We start from the raw sequence: 8,258 nt of genomic DNA, 5'->3' as shown, positions 1-8,258 counted from the left end.
CCACTTTCCCGTTTCCCTGCTTCCCGTTTTCCCACATTCCTGTTTTCCCACTTTTCCGTTTTCCCACTTTTCCGTTTTCCCACTTTCCCGTTTCCCCGCTTTCCGCGCTCCCGAGATACCGTCATCGATCGTGATCGGGTTGGGCTGTAGGATAGCAGCCAGCAGCGTGAGGATTTTTGGTGGGGTGCCGACGTCCGCCACGGCCTGAAGCACTTTGTCTCTCGGGGCAGAGTCGAAGGCTGCCCTGTAGTCGACGAATACCGCATATAGGATTCCCCGCTGATGATATCTTTGATTCTCGGTTAGAGGACCACTCAAATAATTTTTTTAAGGTGGGAGGACCCATCACATGAGAACGACGACCCTCATATGACTTTCCTGAAGCTCCCGGGAACCCACCCCTGAATTTTCACGGTGACCGGTTCGGGCGTTTGTGAATTTAGCGAATTTCGGATTTTTCAACTTTTTTCCGAGTTTTCGTATTTTCGTGGGTAAAGCACTCAAAAATTTTTTTAAGGTAGAAGGACTCATCGCATCGGAGAACTGACCCCCCTATAACCACCACTGGATCGCCCAGAACACGCACCTAAATTTTCACGACGATCGGTTCAGCCGTTTTCGAGTCTATGGGGTACCCCGGACATACAGACAAACAGACATACGTTTTTATATATATAGATGTGTTATCTGGAACCCGTTGAGAAAGCTGGATCTCGAGCGTCTGGAGATCATCCGGCGCAGGTTTGTACGGCAAGTCAGACATAGGTGTTCGATTTGTGTAGGGTTAGGGAATTACTCGAAAAATGTGATATTGATTACCTCAGACAAACCGTCAAGCTAGAGAAATTGTTTGACGAACTATTCACGCTTCACTCGAGAAATACTCGTCGAGGTTTTGTGTTTCCTCCGGAACAAAATGCGCCTTCCAAGCTAGTCAACCACATATGCCTTTGGAGAATCAGCTCTGTGATAAACACCGCGCATTAACTCCCCCTATCTATTCAGGAATAATTTGAATAAATGTGTGTCACATCAAAAACCCGGCCTCCAGTCACTAGGACGAGACGGGTGCTCATGGTCTCAAGAGTCTATAAATCGCGGACTATGCCAAGTCGCAGTTGGGGAAGCGACGATCTGTAACGAAAGACTCTCGATACCAGTCAAGTTCGAACTCGCATGGGAGAGGTACTCTCGAATTCCATCCGACTCAGGCTCTACGAGGCCGACGTCCTCGTCTCTCCTGCAGAGAGGAGTTACTCCCTGGGAAAATATCAAATTCCTGCTCGAACTCTATTCGGTCCTTGTATTTCTCGCGGTTTTCGACTTCTCGGAGAATCCCAGGTCGAGAGTTGGCGCTGTTGCGCCCCTGTGAAGTTTAAGGGAGAGCTCATCCGACGATCCGAGGAGCTCTACGCTCAAGACACATGGTCGTAAGGTAGCCACCGTCAGCATCGCCAAAACTTCATATTTGCGAAGGCATCATCAGTCCGAAGTTATGAGCGTACGAGTGCACGTGAAGCCTCGATCAGATGATAATCGTACTCCCGTAGGTTTTCTTGGCATAAGCAGCTTGTCGACGTATATGTGGGTCCGAACCCGTGTGGGTTGAGGGAGTTCTCGCGAGCGGAAACGTCGCATTCCGACAGCAGCAAGCTTCCGCAGTCAAAGCTCCTCTATACCTCTGAAGGACTGACCAAGACAAACACCGTGAGTCACAATGTATCGAGTGGAGGCTGGCCGCGCATCTCCCACAGTTTTCATTGACGGTCGAGAAAACGGAGTTGTTTCAGCCTCCATAGACGCATCAGCTGCCGTGTCAGTGAGCTTCACAATACTCAAAGCCGTCGCAGAGACCGAACAGTATGCATGGGCGGGCAACGACATGTCTCGTATCGATCATGCTCTCGTTGACGGCCACGTCGATATCGACCAAGTTCGATCCCTGCAGTCACGACGAAAACTACAGGACAACCACAGAAGAGAGGAAATTCTACGCTTCTGTCGCCCGTAAGTTCGTCGTGAAATGCAGTAAGATCCTCCTAGAGCGAATCAAGAAGATCCCATCGGGAGCGGGGAGGATCCCCGATTTAGTGTTGCCGGCCACCTGCATCACTTACAAGGCCTGCACGTCGTTCACAGTCAGAACGTGAGTTGATTTCTGTGTCGGGTGGGTCTCCGCTGACCTGTCGCTGATTTGCATGCCTTGAGAGTTTGATTGGGCTAAGAGATCGTTCCTTTGTTCCATGGTCAGCAACGCGACGGGACGAAACCGCTATCAGATGAGCATGGAGGAGACGAAGGAACTCTTGGATTGCAGTGCGAGATTCGTCAAGCGCCTCGATCCATCATATGTGGCCGCCGCATTGAACATCAGCGAGGCTAAAGTTTCGCAGATTGATTTCGCGGAGCTCTTCGCGGAAATGCAGACATGCTTTATCAGCCACGTCGGACCAGGTCCGCGGAGCTTCGACGCCGGCCTTAAGATCGGTCTCCCAATCGTCAAAAAGATTATCAAACTGATCGAATAAATCCGTTCTGCACGCCTCCAGTCGTATAAATCAGGAGCTGCGATCCCCAACCCCGTCGTCGATCCATAGGATCATCGCCTTCCGCATCCCATTGAGCAATCCCACGCGGGGACTTGGTGCGGAGTCGCTACCATGTCGTTCACGCCGCCGCTCAGAAGGCTGGCGAGAAACATGCATAGGAAATCGATTTCTTTCTTGGAGAGTAAATATATCCTGAATTATTATTCAAGCAGATCCCATCTCGTAAAAGGAGGAGCAGGATGTGGAGTCCGGATGGTTTTATTCTCCCTCCCACCGACACAATGAGGGCGGGATTCCCGCGCGATGGTTCATCGGCTGTAGCTGTAGACATGTACGGCCCCTGTATTCCACTCTAGCGCTGGTGGTACAATAAAGGCAAAACGAAAATCAGAACGGTCGTTTCCGCTCGAATCGAATCATCACGCCGGAGAATCGGCTGTGTCAACGGAGTTTATGAGGAGCAGGCCGAAGAAGGACATAGACATCGACGGGCACAATGAATCATTCCAGCGGAGAGGGGAATTCCACTGTCCACAAAAGTTTCGGGAGGGCTATTTTGTGGTATGTGGGAACTTGATATTGATGGGTATACCTTGATGAGCTGCTCGGGGCCCTCCCTTGACTTGGTTTCCGAACAACCTGGAGCCTCCTGACGGGGCGAGGACCCATGAGACGAAACACTCTCAAATCAGGGCTCACGGAGACGAATTCCTCGTCATACACCGGCTACACTAGAAGCGGAGGAACCTTCACCCGTGAGACTCCGAACCTTAAAGAATCGATTCTGATTAGTTCCGCGTTGTTTTTGAGCCGATTTTTTTTCGCGTATCGGATCAAGGCGAGGATTGCGCCTGAGTTCCCTAGTGACGACGGGTGATCTGTGGTGATCATGACCAGTAGGATTCTTCCCATCGGGAGGAATGTAATATATCTGAAATAGAAGAGTTACAGGCTTCTTTTGATCGCAATAGGGTTGACGCTCGAGCTCCCCGCGCTGGAATCCCTACAACAAGAGCAGCAGCGTCGTCGTCTGCTTGCGGAGACCCTCCGCAGACGCAGCGTCTCCGTAGAATCAGCCAAGTCAAGCACATCGATCGATCGCTTCATCACTTCATCCGACGGGAGCCGAATGCGTTTCTGCCAATGTCTCGAAATCATACGCCCCTATTGCACGTGAAGTGTGCTGGCGTCTAGCTGGGTCGCATTGGAGGGATCTCAAGAGAAGGCTCGTCAATTTCTCGCTGACCGCCTGCTCTTCGCACGAGGTCCACCGTGAGGAAGTAAGTCGATTCCACCGACTCTTCGCTCCTCGCTGAGGTCTGGTCACTGGAATAGATCGAGACATTGTCTGGATTGAGAGTTCGCTCCCCCGTTTCATGGCCAGCCACTCAACCGGGTGAAGCCACAATCAAATGAGCGTAGAGGGGACAGACAGACTTCTGGACTGCGGTATGAGACTCGCAAAACTCTTTGGGCGCGATGAATGGTATGACGCCGAGGGGGAGGAGTGAGGTTCTGGGGAATCAGTGCCTTACGAGCGACATGGTTGGGGTATCCCGGAACTCGACATACGAATTGAGGAGGCATCTTCGATGGAATTTCCCTTCGAGTCACGTTGAAAACGGTTTGAAGCGCGATCCGACCTTACACCAGCTTGTACAGACAATCATCGGAAGCGGAAACAACTCATCAAACTATTCGAGAAGAACTTTTTCGAGAAATCCGAAAAGTCGTATGTAGAGAGCTCATCCGATGAGGCACTTACAGATTAGAGCTCGCCGTGCCAGTGGCATGGCCTAGCTAGGTGGGTGCGGAACACAGCGAGCGCTACTCTCTCAGGCGCCATTATCGCCAGCGGCGACCGAGTGAAAAATCGCGTGAGTTCTGAAGGTACAGGCAGAGATGAGTTGAAATTCTCGAGATATGGCCCGGGCACGACTATCGTGTCCCTTGCGTTGGAATTCCTGCAACCGGAGCAGCTACGTGTCGTTGTATTCCGATAACAAAGACCCTCCGAAGACTGATCGCTCCCATTGCATCAACCCGAAGGAACAAACCGAGCAACTGCCACAATTTATTCAAGGGAGGCCGACCGCGCATCTTCCACTGTTGTCTTTGGAAGGCGAAAGAATCGGGTTTACTCAGGCTAGTTAAACGCATCAGCTGCCGTCCCGATGAGTTCCGCAGAGCTCGATTCCGTCGGAGGTACCGAGCAACATGCTCAGGAAAGCAGCAACATGCCTCTTATCGATCATGCTTCCGTTATTGGCTACTTCGGCAGCTACCAAGTTCGATCTGTGCAGTTACGACGAAAACTACAGGACGACTCCAGAGGAGAGGAAATTCTACGCCTCCATCGCTCGTAAAATAGCCACGAAGTGCGTAAAGGTCATCCTGGAGCATATGAGAGAGATCCCCAAGGATCCCGGACGGGTCCTCAGCTTAATGATCCCGGGCGCCTGTTTCACGTACAAGGCCTGCACGTTGCTCACCGTCAGCGGGTGAGTCGATTCTACCATGATATCGTGCCGTATTGCGCTTAAATTTGAAGAGGTGGCTCCCGCAGGGATCGTTCGCTTCTTCAAAATAACTGGAAGTTCGCTCCTTCATCGACAGACACATGACCGGACGCAGCCGATATCAACTGAGCATGAAGGAGACAGAGAAGCTACTGGATTGCAGTATTAGACTCGGGAGACTCCTTGATCCATCATATGTTGCTGCCGTCTTGAATGTCAGCGAGGTTGAAGTCTCGGAGTTTGATATAATGAACTACGTCGTGGACATGCTCACGTGCTATCAACGTTATGCCGGGCCAGCTCCGCGGAGCTTCGACCCAGGTCTCAGGATTATTTTCTCATTTTACAAGAAAGTTCTCAAATTCATTCAGTGAATGAATGTCGCTTGCCTTCAATGATATCGGGACATGAGCCTGTCAACAAGATCATGTCCACCATTCCAAGAGGATGCACCGAATTTCGCGAAGTGCAAGAGATCGTATGATTCGAGTGAGAGGAGCAAGGCTCCGGGGAAAACTCTGGGAACTCGACACGTGAGCTGAGCAGGTAGATATCTTCTGTTGAGCGCCCCTCGAAATCGAATCGAGCAACTCTCGGTTTGAAGCGCGGTCCGAGTCCAAACACCGATTCATAGGAATGGTCATGAGGAGTGAACACTCAGCTCGGCAAATTCGCGCATTCGGGTGTCCACCCTACCACATGCGGACTTCCATCATCCGTTCACAGATATCTCTCGGTGATATACTTGAATTCCTCCCGCGGTGGAACTTCCGAGAAACCCGAAGTCTCGAGTGCAGAGGTCTGAGGTCTGAGTATGTACGGCTCTGTCGCGTTGAAGCTTACGCAGCTGAGCTCCTTCCAGAGGAAGGCGCTCATAAGTAGCGGTGGGTCCTCTGCTCACGAGGCTTCAGAGGAATCGGAATACATTCTGACTGGTTCAAAAAACATGACATTTTTAAAAATCCGATTCCGACTGCTCGTATCGGACAGCGGTGCTCACGGAGGCGTGTCCCGAATCGGGAGCAGCGAGATTTTTCATCTAGAAACAGTCGTAGACGGTGAGGTCGAGCTAAGGCTTGAGCTCCTGACTTTATCATGTCTTGAACCGTCTCGTCAACGTGCTACAGATCGGCCCCACCTCCGAGATCGCTCCCTCATTCGACCACGAAATCAGCCGACTCATACAATGAAATCACTCTGCTGGCTGCCAATGATCGATCACCCTTTCTCTTTTCTCCGACGATTAAGCTAACCCGGCCGGGACCTCGAGCAGACTCCACAGATAATACAGAATCCGCAGCACTTCTTGTTTCCTCTGCGTGTTCCCGGGGTTCTCATATCTCATGCCTCAGCAATGTCGATGGTGCCTATACTCCGGTGGCTAAACATTTGAGCGCAGGTCAATTTGAGCGCAGGTCCGATTTGAGCGCAAGTCCGATATGCGCGCAAGTCCGATATGAGCGCGAACCAATTTGAGCGCAGCCGATTTGCGCGCAGCCAATTTGAGCGCAAGCCGATATGCGCGCAAGTCCGATATGAATAGCATCAATGAATGACGTCAATTAATGAGAAACGAATGAACCTTATGAACCCATTCGCCAGTACATAGCGAGCCTCGGCAGTCCATAGCGAGCCCTTGGCTCTTGGATGTAACTCATGGCAATAAATCCATATCAATATCATGAGATCCACGGGAGAGATCTCTTGTTCACGCACCCACTGCTCAGTGGATATGAAGTTCGAAATGCTCGCCGCTAAGTGTTTGTTCTGTGGCGCTGGTCATCCTTCGGGATTCATGACAGATGACAGTGCGTGTCTCGACGCCGCGCCGCGATAATTTGCATCGATGCAGAGAAAGTAGCTCCCCTGTGTCGATACAATTTCTTTCATCGACAAAAGGGAAACCGTTGCTCTCGTATGACGGCCATCAGTTCCGCCGAGATCGAAAGACGTGGCGGTGTCTGAAAAAAGAATGCTCGAGTCGAGTCTCAATCGACGATGACAGAGTCACGGTGGGTGTGATAAATGTCCGAACAGTTCCTCCTCGATACATTCTCTGGAGATTTCCCCCCGCGATCCCCGTTATCCCTCGGAAGGTTTCCCCGGAGCACGAGCATGCGCCTGACTCGGTGGCTGTCTGAGTTCGAAAAAAATTGAATGATCCACGTGAGGCGACTCTCGAAGCCGCGAGTGAAATGAAATCGACGAAAACCGATCCTGACGTTTCACAAGTTTCAGAAGGAATATTTTACCTAGGTTCATTTGTTGTTCCTTGTCCGAACCTGTGATTTTTTGTGACCGACTTCCGAAACTCTACTTAATAAACATGTACGTGAGATAAATCATTCTTCGGTGTCATTCATGGATGTTATCCATATCGGACTTGCGCCCAAATCGGCTTGCGCTCAAATCGGCTGCGCGCAAATTGGCTCGCGCCCTAATCGGCTGCGCTCAAATTGGTTTGCGCTCATATAGGACTTGCGCTCATATCGGACTTGCGCGCATATCGGACTTGCGCTCAAATCGGACCTGCGCTCAAATTGACCCGCGCTCAAATGTACCTATATCCACCCTATACTCCACCTCGGAGCCGTCGGCACTCCGTGTATTTCGATACCCTACTGCGATTTCTTCTCATCTCGACAGTGCGACGTTATCTGAGGAATTTCATTGGGCTGGAAAATCAGGGGAATTTGAACTGACGTTTTGAGCTCTGAAGTGCCCACGCGCCACAGGGGACGAGAAAAGATGTCGGAGAAGGAGACTGAGCTCAAAAAAGCCGGCTCTCATGTTGATAAATGGAGGAGCGAAGTTGACTCAGTGGTGACTAATATCGAAAGAACCCTCTCCCTGTCTTCAAGAAGAACTTCACTATTCAAATGATTCTCAGCTCCAGACCTATGCAAACGCGAGCCACGACATGTGCCGCGATAGCCATACTCTCGCTGATCCCCGGCACAACTACGACCGAGTTCAGTCTCTGCAGCTACAATGAAAGCTACAAATCAACCACTGAAGAGAGAAAGTTCTACGCCACCATGGTTCGATCCTTCGTACGGAAATGCGGCATTGTAACCTTGAAGCAGATCATCGAAGTCCCCTCAACCCGAGGACAGTCCTAGAGGCTGTCGCTCCCAGCGATGTGTTTTGTCTACAAGGTCTGTCTGAGTGCGTTCGTCAGAAGGTTAGC

The sequence above is a fragment of the Galendromus occidentalis genome, unplaced genomic scaffold (genome assembly GCF_000255335.2).
Source record: "Galendromus occidentalis unplaced genomic scaffold, Mocc_1.1 scf7180000077120, whole genome shotgun sequence".
Classification (NCBI taxonomy): Eukaryota; Metazoa; Arthropoda; class Arachnida; order Mesostigmata; family Phytoseiidae; genus Galendromus; species Galendromus occidentalis.
Note: the sequence above shows the minus strand (reverse complement) of the source record.